The sequence below is a fragment of the Mytilus galloprovincialis genome, chromosome 14 (assembly GCF_965363235.1).
Source record: "Mytilus galloprovincialis chromosome 14, xbMytGall1.hap1.1, whole genome shotgun sequence".
Classification (NCBI taxonomy): Eukaryota; Metazoa; Mollusca; class Bivalvia; order Mytilida; family Mytilidae; genus Mytilus; species Mytilus galloprovincialis.
In genome coordinates this window covers 70,382,540-70,395,968 of record NC_134851.1, presented here as the reverse complement: position 1 = coordinate 70,395,968, position 13,429 = coordinate 70,382,540, and positions in this window count along the sequence as shown.

The following is a 13,429-nucleotide window of genomic DNA, read 5'->3' as shown; positions in this document are numbered from 1 at the left end:
AATTCTGAGTTTAATCTATATCGTTTTCTGTCCTCTGTACATGGTGCATTGCTGTTAAACAGGATGAAAAACCAGCATATATCACAACAATATCGACATGGCGGTTAATTACTTTGTACTGCGCTCATGTTTTGATTTTTGTGAGACTACACAAGTAATCCAATGTTTTCTATAACGTGTCTGAAATCAAACAAGGGGATGAAAATAGCATAAATCAAAATGAAAAAAATATCGACTTGGCGGTACTTACCTTCGAGGTAACACAAGGCGTCCAATGCTAATTATATAAATTAATGTATGTGTCTGAATACAAACAAGGCAACGACAATCAAAACCAAGGAGTAAACAAAGACTCGTAAAACCAAAAGACATTTACATCAACAGTTATAAATAATAAATAAGAAACAACAAGAACTCCACTAAAAAACGAGAGTGAAATCAGGTGCTCCGGAAGGGTAGGCATTTCATGCACCGTATACGGCACCCGTCGTGTTATTTCTTTGTTCAGTTCGGTAATGATGGAGGTTATATGACTGTGGAAGAGAATGAGCGTGCCGTTCAATGTTGATTTTTTTATTCAATCAAATAATTGTTTTAGATTATAATAATTCAGCCCTGTTAGTGCAATTGGAAAAGACCACCTACCATCCTGTACAATTGCTCCACACTATCATTTCCTTCATTGAAATAGGTAAGTGCTGGAATAATCTATTATATAAACTTCAATGAATAAGTTAAATAAGAACTAATAGATTGCAGCACTCTCTGCTCACAGCTGACTGTTATTTTCTTTTATTTAATTTGATCATTCTGTACAATTGTTCCACATTGTTATTAAAATATTTCCTTCATTGATTTATGTTAGTATGTAATAAAATGCTATAAACCTCAGTGAATAATTTATTAATGAATGGCCGTTCAGGGTTAACCACGGAGAAGCATTTAGCTAAGAAGGATGTTTCACCTTGGCACAACATGAAATGGCTTGTACTTTTTTGAGAAGCAACTAATAACAATTGTGTTATCTCAATATGCCCCGATAAAAGATGGACGAAAGATACCAAAGGGACAGTCAAACTCATAAATCTAAAACAAACTGACAACGCCATGGCTAAAAATAAAAAAAGACAAACAGAAAAACAATAGTACACATGACACAACATAGAAAACTAAAGAATAAACAACACGAACCCCACCAAAAACTAGGGGTGATCTCAGGTGCTCCGGAAGGGTAAGCAGATCCTGCTCCACATGTGGCACCCGTCGTGTTGCTTATGTGATTACAAATCCGGTAAATAGTCTAATTCGGTAGGTCACATTCATGAAAGGGAAGGGGATTGTAGTTACGACTGATAAAGGTTTGAATACACTGAATGTTTACATAAAAATTGCTTCTTTTACTCACAGCTGGTAATTAGTCATAGGGTTCGAAATATCCCTTCTTACAATTTTAGCTCACTTGGCCATAAAGGCAGGTCTGCGTGTTTGCTGTATATTATTTGGCTTCCTTTTTTTTTTACCAATATCGTCTCCTCTAAAACTACCGGGAACAGTTTAACCAAGCATCGACAATGGTGTATCGTGTTTTAAAATGATGACCCCGTCTGTTAACAAACATGACAAACATTGTTTAATATAGAACATAAGGGTAAAATACAATGTTTTCTATTTCAAGAAAACAACTATAGATCGGGAAATTATGACAGAGGCAACAAATGTGAAATTGATTAGATCTACATAAAGTCTTTTAAATCAAACTGTCATTCAGCTTTTTATATGAGTTTAACATGATTAAAATTGGTTATAAACAACGAATTTTTCATTTTATTTTTCATCCTTGAGTGGATTTCTGAATGAACATACTGGTTAATAACGTGGTGATGTACGGATGCTGGCGGGGTAGGGTCAGACAGCGGGGGTGCGCGCGGATGTGGTGGCATTTGCCAAACAGTGTCCATGCATTAATTGAAAACGATTTGAGGAAATCTTTTCAAGTTACATATGTTGTTTCCTGTGACTGAATGAAAGTCAAGTTCGATTTCACGAATTTATCTTTTATCGTTGTTGAGTTGTAAATCTTGAAAAAGTGAATTGTTTTACCTAGATTTATTTTGGCCTTTGCATATGTGAATGTTTTTTTTTTAGTTGGCCCTTGTTTGGGTCCAGATTTGTAAATATCATTTTCAGGCAGAAAAATCAGGTTTGCTGTCAATCTGACAGTTTTGTGTTGCCCATTAATCCCGAAAATTGTAATAATTAGAAATTCGAAACTGCAAAAAATATTCAGCAAGACAAGATTTTCATTAGAGACTTGATTGAAGTTTATGCCTTTCTTACATTTAAAAGGTCTGTTTATGTCTACAGTTGTTTCTTTATATAATCAACTTATTTTTCAGATTGCAGAAGATTTCACATTTTTCACTGGAAAGGAAAAGTTGTTGGAACTTAAAAAGTGCACATTCCTGTTACCAAGATACTGCTTTTAAGAAACAAGTACACTTATAATATGTAGGCGACTGAGTGAAACTTTGCTCCTCTTCCCTACAAGGTAATATTGCCTTCATGGTTAAACAGCTGTATTGAAAGGTCAATTGATGCAGTTATTAGTGCATACTAAAATATTCAGCTTAAAATAGTGCTGTGGAAGCATACACAGAACTTGTCGTGATTTTCGAGTCAAGTAAGATCAATGATAAATTAATCCCAGATTAAGGGCAGGATTGTGGCTGCAAGAATCGAAACATACTCATCATTCATATAAAGTCTTGCTATATCTATATTAATTCCTTAATGACATTCAATGCATAGGTATATTTTGGTTATATATGTTGTACTTTGTATGTTAATTGTTTGTTGATATATTTTGAAATATTTTTTCTGTTCATTTCTTTTTTTTTTCTATTGGTGAATAGAAATACGCGGTCTTTCAAGCCTGATGGGGTTTAATTGTGAATAGAACAGTTAATAGTGGACCTATCTAACCTCGTCGATGTAACTATAGATAAAACAAAGAAATATCAGCCTAATATAGCCTATACAATTTTAATTTAAAAGAAGATTTAGTATTAGTGCCAATGAGACAACTGTCTGTCTACGTCCGAATACGAACAATGTTCAAATGTTAACCATTATAGGTCAAAGTGTTGCCTTCAAAGCGGAGTCTTGGCTTACACAGAACAATAAGCTATATTTAAAATGCCCCAAATAACTGGTGTAAAACGATTCAAACATGAAAACCAACGGTTTCATCTATATTAAAAACGGGAAACGAGAAACGCTTATGAGCAAACCAAACAAACGACAACTACTGAACAACAGGCTCCTGACAAGTGCATCGGGTTAAACATTTTAGTCAATATTGCTACACACAGAGAAAACAAAGGACCAAATCTAGACTGGTTGTTAAAAAAGAACATATAGAAATACCGAACTCTATCTTGGGACCTAATTAGAACAGTTGTACAGGGTTTATATTTTCTATTTTGTGTAAAAACGGGTTCCAATCTAGCATTGCCTTTATGGAAAAAAAACGTTACAATACTAAACTCTGTGTGGCCTAATTATTTTTTATGGTGAATAGAACATAAATACTGAACGAGATCAGTTGTTCATATAAAGTTGAATTGAGTCCAGGTGATATCAGACAGTAATTCAAGAACACCCAAAACCACAATGCCTCTATTCACCCAACCATTATCTCATGACTCCTGAATGTATTTTATTCAATTTCAGGACATCATGGCAGGTTTGAATGAGGTAAGAATTTTCTCGTAAGATGTACGATTTGCATGTGACTTACTGTTGTCTTTTCTGCACGAAAAGAAATATGTATGTTTTATTTTGGCATAAAAACTAAAGGAATATAGGTATGATTTATTAATGAATTAAATTTCAATTTGTGAAATACTGTTGTCTGTACTTATATTTTACAGGAAAATATTTGGTTACAGACAGCAATTTCACTCTGTCTTGGTAGTCGTTGTATTTGATATGCACCGTCGGTGGCGGTGCTTAACCATATATCAGTTTATGATTATATATGGTTTATGGTGAAAAATTAGTTGAAGGTCAATGATAGTTGGTCTGAAGTTATATAAATATTAACACATCTCATTTGAATGGAAATCTTTTGGCTTTTGCCCGTCAGTCATAGTCTATTGATTTTGAAACGTTTGCTTAGTTTTCATGTATTAGATTGTGATGGATCAGTTTAAATAGAACCGTTTGTGATAGATCAATGATAATGAAATATTTACATAATACCAAATTTTAACTTCAAATTTAATAATTTTCCAACAGGTAACGTACTCATTGGTCAAACATTTTGGTACCTGGTCATGCATATCAAACAAAAAAAAGTAGAGTTAAACATATAATCTTTGCTTTTTTTTGGAAAGTTAACTGTTTTCCTAAGACTTTGTCGTGAATAGAAAACTTATAAAAACACTTAATTTTCTACCTCACTTCAACAATCGTACGCTAAATTTAACAAGCTTCAGCTTGATTTGACTTCTTCAAAATGTTCATACTTGAACAAGTACTAGAATGATCTACCACAGAAATTAAATCTTCATAGTCATAAGTCGATAATATGAAAATAGTGATTGGCTCAGTCTAAGATGAACAATTAATTTTATGTCAATAATATAAATAGTGTTCAGTGCTATGAACCAGAATACTTAAGAAATAATTCATGGGGGCTTGAATATATCGTGATTTTACCACGGGTTGGCCCTTTATGACAAATATTTTACCCTGAGCGATAGCGAGGGGTAAAATATCGGCATGAAGGGACAACCCGTGGTAAAATCTAGATATATACAGCAAAGCTTTTTATTCGGGTAAACACAAATACTTGTAATTTTATCAATATAAAGTAAGCATTTAATGTTGAATGGTCTGAATTTAAATATTTATACAGAGAGTTTTATATTTATAAAAAAAGTCAAGTTTCAAAAAGGGGATTGTTTTTTAAAATAAAAAAATCTCAAGATATATTAGTATTTAATTTTACCTTAAAAGCAGAAGAAAAACAATTTATCCATTCGGTCTTCACAAACTATGTCCGTCCGATCTTTTTCATTCCATTCACTGAAATGATGATTACCTATGTTTTACATTTAGTTTATAAAAAGTGAACTCTTATTTAGGTTTCAATATTACAATGGGAAAAGATAATTTTGTAAGGTCACTCGAAAGTGTGAATATGTTATAAATTGGCCAGACAATACTTGGGAATGTTTTATAAAGATGACCAGGTATTGTCTAACCTATAAGAAGTGGCAAAATTTATATAACCGATTAAAAAGATATATTTGATATGCAAACATATAGCCATTGACAAGACAATTGAGATTTTATAGCTCCAACCCCTCATCATGGTTCATTAAACCTGAGAAACGTTTATATAGTTTACAAGTTAAAGTTTGAATTTAGGTTTAAAAGAGGGACGAAAGATACCAAAGGGACAAAGGGACAACGCCATGGCTAAAAATAAAAAAAAAATAAAAAAAAAAAAAAAAAAAAAAAAAAAAAAATTTAAGTTTGTTTAAATCGATATACTTAAGATAAGTGAATGATATTTGTTTTGCAGTTGTATTAGTAATAACACATCTTATTTCCATGAAATTTGTTCAGCCCTGTACCATGTGTACCGTATGTCACTGTTGATTGCCTTTAAATTTGTGTATAATTTACATGTTAAAGTATTGCTATTTTAATTTCAGCATTTTTAATGTCAAAATATTAAAAAAGCAAGCCATATTTCTGTGTTTATTAGTCTTTGTGTCAATTTATAGGCTTATAATCTCCAGTAATAATAATGCTGTAATTAATCAAATCGCATGCAAGCAATAAGATTTTTTCAGTCTGTGTAAAGACGATTTACCGGATGTGTCATAACATAAGAAACACGACAGGTGCCACATGTGGAGCTGGATCTGCTTACCCTTCCAGAGCACCTGGCACCAGCCACAGTGTTTGGTGGGAATGGTGTTGCTTGGTCTTCAGTTTTCTGTGTTGTGTCTTCCGAACTATTCTTTGTATGTTTGTTATTTATTTTTAATCATTGCATTGTCAGTTTGTTTTTAATCTATTAGTTTGACTGTCCCTCTCCTATGTTTCGTCCCTCTATTATGCCGAACAGTAATTCCTATGGGAATTTGCATTGTCTATATTTACATAATTGCAACTCATGGCTATGTGTTCAAGACCTTAATGACAAGACTTTGATTTATTTACAGGAACTAAATAATGCTGCTTTCTATGGCAGATTAAAAGATTTGAAAAAATGCATACAAAAAGGGGCAGACTTGGAATATAGAGATTTTGTGAGTAAAATTATAGAAATTTACCTGCACACGAAAACATTATGCAAGATCAGTTCACCGTTCTTAATTTCTTTGCGCCTGGACGATATTGATGTGATATTTTGTATTATTAGTTACATAGTGTGCTAGTGACCTAGTAATGTACGGCATATATTGGGCCAGTAAATTCCATAATGGGTGAGAGCGAAATAGTTTTTACTTAACAATTAAAATGGAAAAATTTAGGCCTAATTTATAAAGTTTATAATTCATCAGTTACATTATGTTTAATTTATATATGAAATATCATATTATGAAAAAAAAGGGGGGATTCCATATTCACAAAAGTTAAAATAAAGTGGATGTAAGCAATTATAGACATTGATACGGACTTTAATAATGAAGAAGCCATACTGTATAGTCGACCGTTTAATAAGTAAGCTCGGAATAAAAATTCAAATAAAATGAGAAAACTAGCTTTTGTCCAGGTTTGGGACAAATCCAGGATAGTTTAAGAAAGTTATTATAATTTCAAAAACGTTTACCTTTAGAGTGATTATTTGTGAATTCCGTCGACGACGACATCAACGACAGAATGTAGCAAGGATCGTTACATGTATGTGTCGCTAATAAATTTTACACAAAAAGGCATGAATCTGTATGAACGTTATACACGACGAAGTTAATAAGTCAGAGTTCACAAGTAAATATGTATGAATGTAAATTGTAAAAAGTCGGAACATATATACACTCTAACAAATAAAAGATCATAAAATATAAGCTTTGATGAGCTCTATAACCGACTATCACATAAAAATCACAATGAATGAACATTACACTATTAGAGATGTACGTTTGACAAATGCACGTTATATGATGTACACAGTTATATATATACGATTGACGAACGCACGATACACGCTTAAGAATGAATGATTGATTAACGCGCGATATACACGCACGAAACACGAATAAGGATATACGATGCAAGCACGTTACACGGAAAATACAAGGAACGATGAATGATGAGCGCACGATAGGTACACGCACGATACACGATGAACGCACGGAATAATGGTCTGTTTGAATTTTAGAAGGTCTTCATGTATGTAAGATCATTTAACTGCACTTATATTTTTTGCGCTTGGAAGATATTGATGTGATATTTGATATATAGTATTTCTCGCTACATTGAAGACCTATTGGTGACCCTCTGCTGTTGTTTTTTTCTATGGTCGGGTGGTTGTCTCTCTGACACATTCTCCATTTCCATTTTCAATTTTATTATCTTCGAATTTTGCTCTATTATAATGGTGTGTACAGAGTTATGGTACTTGAATTCTTAAATTCACACAAGTAAATGGTTTTCAGAATTGTTTTCGCCATACTAAAATTTTTTGATTTGATGTTTCGTCGCTGGGCTTTCAAAATGTCGTATATGACTTTTTTGGCTAAAATTTTTTTTTTTGACACAAAAAGACTTGGCGGCAGGAAATCTTTGATATTCCAAAACAGCATACATGTATAGTTACACCAATTAAAACATTTGAAATAAGACATGTTACAAAATGGCCAATTTCAGTTGTTTGTAAATAGATATAGGAAGATGTGGTGTGAGTGCCAATGAGACAACTCTCCATACAAATAACAATTTAAAAAGTAAACCATTATAGGTTAAAGTACGGCCTTCAACATGGAGCCTTGGCTCACACCGAACAACAAGCTATAAAGGGCCCCAAAATTACTAGTGTAAAACCATTCAAACGGGAAAACCAACGGTCTAATCTATATAAACAAAACGAGAAACGAGAAACACGTATATATTACATAAACAAACGACAACTACTGTACATCAGATTCCTGACTTAGGACAGGTGCAAACATTTGCAGCGGGATTAAACGTTTTAATGGATCCAAACCTTCTCCCTTTTTCTGAAACAATAGCATAACATCACAACAAAGAAAAACATAAGATAAAATATCAATTGGCAGACTTAACTCAATCAAAAAAACGTATGATTAAAAGTTTGCTTCCAAAATGTTGTATACATGTAAACTTTAAATTTCTTGTATAATGGCGTTGAGAATCAAATACTAGTACATTTCTACATTGTTGTGAAAATGAATTAAGTTTAAGGGTAATGCAAGTTTATATACAACATTTTTAGAAGCATGAATTTGAATCAAATTTCAAAAGCCTATTTGTGAGATTTTTCTTTTTTGAAAAATTTGTAATTTACAACATTTTGGAAGCGCAGCGACGATTTGCTTTATTGTTAAGGCATGACAAGTTTTATATTTCTGTTAAGGGGGCTCACGGGTTTAAATCATTTTTTCCCCTAATATAGGATTTCTCTATATTTTTTCATAAATGAACTTTATATACTTAATAGAAAAATGAAATAAAAAAATGGGGTCACCGTTCATTTAAGCTCACAATCTGCCTCCGAAAGAAGCATACATTTCTGTTAATGTCCTTTTTTCTGTTGAACTAATAGGAGAAATAAAGGTAATATCAAGATAGAAAATGAACTAAATTACAGATATCGCTAAAATTTTACAATTATTTAGTTTATGTAAAGCTTATTTGAAAACAATAATAAAAGATATAGGTCACCGATGAGTTTAAAAGACATTTCAATTTGAATGCCAAAAAATTGTTTTTTGCATCAAAGGGAGATAATTTGGAGCGTTTTCAATGATAAAAACATTGTAAAAGTCATTTGGGGCCAAACTGAATTGATTTTATTGGTTGATATTTGTACCATATCATAAAGTAATAACTGATAGTGTAATAATAAAATTTGTAACGAAAAAACAAATGTTTAATTTTTTACAAAATTTTTGTACCCGCGAGCCTCCTTAAGGTGCTTTTTTTTTGCAAAATAATGATTATTCGGCGTAAAAAAAATACATGCGAGTTATCAGTCTATTAGCATTGCATGAGATCACAGAATTTTCTTTTATGAGTCATACTGAGTCAGCCTGTCTGAGATGTGAAAGGCAATGAATTTCACACCAGTAGGAGACTATTTACAGTTCGATACAGACCAATCATTACATAAAGTAAACGCAAGTTAACGCCGCGTGCACATATTTCGTTAGTTAACTTCAATTTTCTATACTATTCAATTTCTATAATTACGTTAACGCTGTCAAAATGGAAATTTCTAATGTCTACCCGAGTAAACGGGCGTTCACTATGTGTCCGTTTAGTCAGTAGTAAACGGGCATTTACTACAGATTTCATAAATGTATTTCTATGTGCACTTGAAAGTTAACGCACGTTTACTTTTCGAGTTAACTGATTATGTAAATTCATTTGTTCATTTGAACTTTTATTTTTATTAAAACGACGATATTTTACGTATATGTGTTTCAAACCAGAACAATTCAAAAACACTTAATTTTAATTCGAAAAAAAATAGTTCCTATAACTTTACTGATTAGCAGATTTCCTATATTTTCTTTTCAAAAATTGCATGTACAAATATCGAGGCGGGTAGAAAGGTAATCGAACACATGGGGAACATATGTGGATAAGATGGGATATAAAAATCATTGTTTACGTTGCTTCGTTCCCCATTTTTAACTGTCTCTTTGAATTCCTAGCTCGATGCATTTAATACATTATTTCTAATCGTAATTCAAATGGATTTACATGATTTCAGCTTCTGTTTTTTTTCAAATGTACGAGTCAGTTTAAGGTATGAAAACTACTAAAATGTGTTTACCGATTACATATTTTGAATACAAAGAGGAGATGCTGGTACTCTTAACTGATGCGAACAAAATTTTTCAGTCATCATGTGACAATATTGCTATCATCTGTATTAGACAATCCATCTTTACATGAAAATATAGCTCATTTACTATGCGGCTATAAAGATTTACATAATAAAGTTTTTATATGGTCAGTTTTGGTTGATGCGGACAAATAATTTTGTTCTAAGCGTCAGCCTGAAGTATTCAACATGTTCAAACTACTGAAATTTGTTTACGATGAAATATTTTGAATAAAAATAGGACGGACATGCCAATTGTATTATAGGATCCATAATGACATAAAAAATATAACTGAATTACTACGCTGCTATATATTAATTTTTGATAAGTATGGTCAGTTTTGGTTAATGAGATAACAGAACTCATACTGAGTCAGCCTGTCTGAGATGTGAAAACTTTGATTTTGGTGATGATTTAATTAATTTAATAAAAAAACATACTTGAACTAAAAAAGAAAACGAAATTTAATGTGAAAAATTTTGATTAGATTTATTAGAGAAGTGTTGTAACATTATTAAATAACTGTAACTGTCAACATATCAATCGAAAATGACCAGTTGGTCCTTTGATTTTGATGTACCTTATCATTGGACATTTTAATGCGTTTACTTTTGAATAAAATAGAAGACTTGCATTTTTTCATTGAACGCGGAAGTAAAAGCGAAAGTAAACGCCCGTTTACTCTTTACAAAATAAGAAGATGCGCTGTTTTTTCGTTAACGCGGAGGTTAATGCGAAAGTAAACCCCAGTTTACTTTTTATATTTACTGAAATTTCGAAGTTAACGAACAGTTAAGGCAGCGTTAACATAAAGTGCACACGGCTAAACGCTGCGTTAACTTTTTCGGCTCGTCTACATGTAATGCTTGGTCTGCACCCAACTGTATTGCAAACAAATTCTCTCCGAGTGCTTGTTTAGAATCCTTTTATACATTTTCTGTATAAATCATTCAACTTTCTAATGCATTTTTAATGCAAAATCATTCGATTTAGTTAAATGGGGTCATCTGCTTTGACATACAACTTAAGAAAGAACCCATACTAGCTTCTTACAAGTTTGGCTTTTTTCCCTTTTTTTATTCGAGCGTCACTGATGAGTCTTTTGTAGACGAAACGCGCGTCTGGCGTAAATTAAAAAATTTAATCCTGGTATCTATACATGATGCGTTTATTTATTTCCAATATATTATCTTACAAAACCGCGAGATAGGTTCATATTGTCATTGCTATATGGGCTTATGCTATCGGGCTTGGGCTGCAAACATCATTTAAATGTTTCTTATTTTTGATCATTTTATATAAAGTGCTTACTTAATTGCCGAATATGTCTTCACTAGGAAAAAAAATCACGTATAAACAGTGGTACATTAACTTTGAGTACTTTATTGAATTCTAACAAGTCATTATAAACAGCACAACAAACAAATGATTGTCTTAATCAATTGAATCTAAGTTTTAAGTGAACATTTTAACCTAGAATGACCAAAGTTTTATTCAAACTGCGAATCTTTGAAATAAGTATATGAATCTTTTATTTATTTTTTTTAATTTATAGAAAACAGCAAACGACCAATTTCCATATCCCATGAAATGTCTTTTTTCTCTATAATGAAAACTGATACCCATGAAAATAAATGAATTACAAGTACCTCAATAAAAACATTATCATCTTAAAGTCCAATATATAGTAAAGCTCGATAAACTAACTCACTACTGATGACAAAGCTATAAAAATAAACACACCACTAAATCCCTACCTTAAATAAAAATACCCCTGTTGACAATGCTCTAAGAAGTAACACATAACTGATAATGAAACTATAAATCCATTCATCATTAGTAGGAAAGCTCTATAAAAAATTGAAAACAACACGTTTAATAATTTCTTGCGTCCTAAGCGCTTTTCTGGATTTACCTTCATCAGGAACGCTTTGGGAAACATTTGAAATCCGAAGACGAATAAGAAACGAAACCGTTGAAGAGTTATATGTCAAAACTACCTAAAATAAATAGCCGAATTCATTTAAAGGCAACTTTGCCCGAAGGAGTTGAAACCTTAGTTTTTTTATAATTTCAAAATTTATAAACGGAAAATTCTAGTACAGTGTGTTATATCATGTCAGTATCGAAGAACTGACTAGTAAGCTGATAATACCCTCCCTCGGGTACTTAAATTCCACCAGCAGAGGTTATCGACCCAGTGATGTAAAAAAAATCTAAAGACACGTTTTATAGTTTCTTGCGTCCGAAGCGCGTTTCTGAATTTACCTTCATCAGGAACGCCAAACATTTGAAATCCGAAGATGTATAAGTACTGAAACACTATAAATTAACACAACAATGATAAGAAAGCTCTATATTTAAGCACATCATTGATAGTGAAGCTCTTTAGATTATCAACATACTGATAGTGTAGCTATATGAATTAAAAGAACACTAATGAAGACATCGTATTATCAAACATCACTGATGGTGAGGCTCTATAAATTACCACCCTACTGATGGCGAATCACAGTGATGTCTTTAACGTTTACCCCATTGATGATTTCAAATGAAATTCTACTACTATCGATGATGGCAACTTAATTTCATTGATAATGACAAATTAAAATGAACTCACCTGAAGATGACGCCTTAAATTTACAAACCACTGATGTTGGTATCCTTAAGGCATAAATCTTTTGAGGGTGAATCTTTGAAATATCACACCACTGGTAGCAACACGCTAAATCCGATCAACACTGAATATGACACCCTGTTTCACATACCACTAACGACAACAACCGAAATGTGAGCACTGCTGGAATTGATACAATTAATATATAATACCATTGATGGTGGCATTCTAAAATCAATCACCACTGATTATGACACTATAAATTCATACATTATTGATGATAGGACACACAAGATTTAACACTTATGATGATGACAACTAATATTTTCACACACAGGTAATATGTTACTCTCAATGCATACACCACTGATAGTGAAACACTTTTTATTCCTAAACCATTGAGAGTCAAGCCCAATACATTCACACAACACTGATGATATAACATTCAATTCTCTGATAATGATGATATTCCTTATTCACTACGCACTAATAATGACATCTTCAATTCATTAGTGAAACATGTTTATAACCACGTTTCAAACACCACTGAAGAATACATCCTTAATTCGGTTTGCCTGTGAGAGAGCCTGTTCATGTTTATTTTATCTTAGTATTAAATCTTTATTGTTTATTCAATATTACGACGTTTGGATGTATAAATACTCATCCAGGCCTGATACGTTTGATTATTGCTTCCTGCTGTGGTTTTACTGAGATT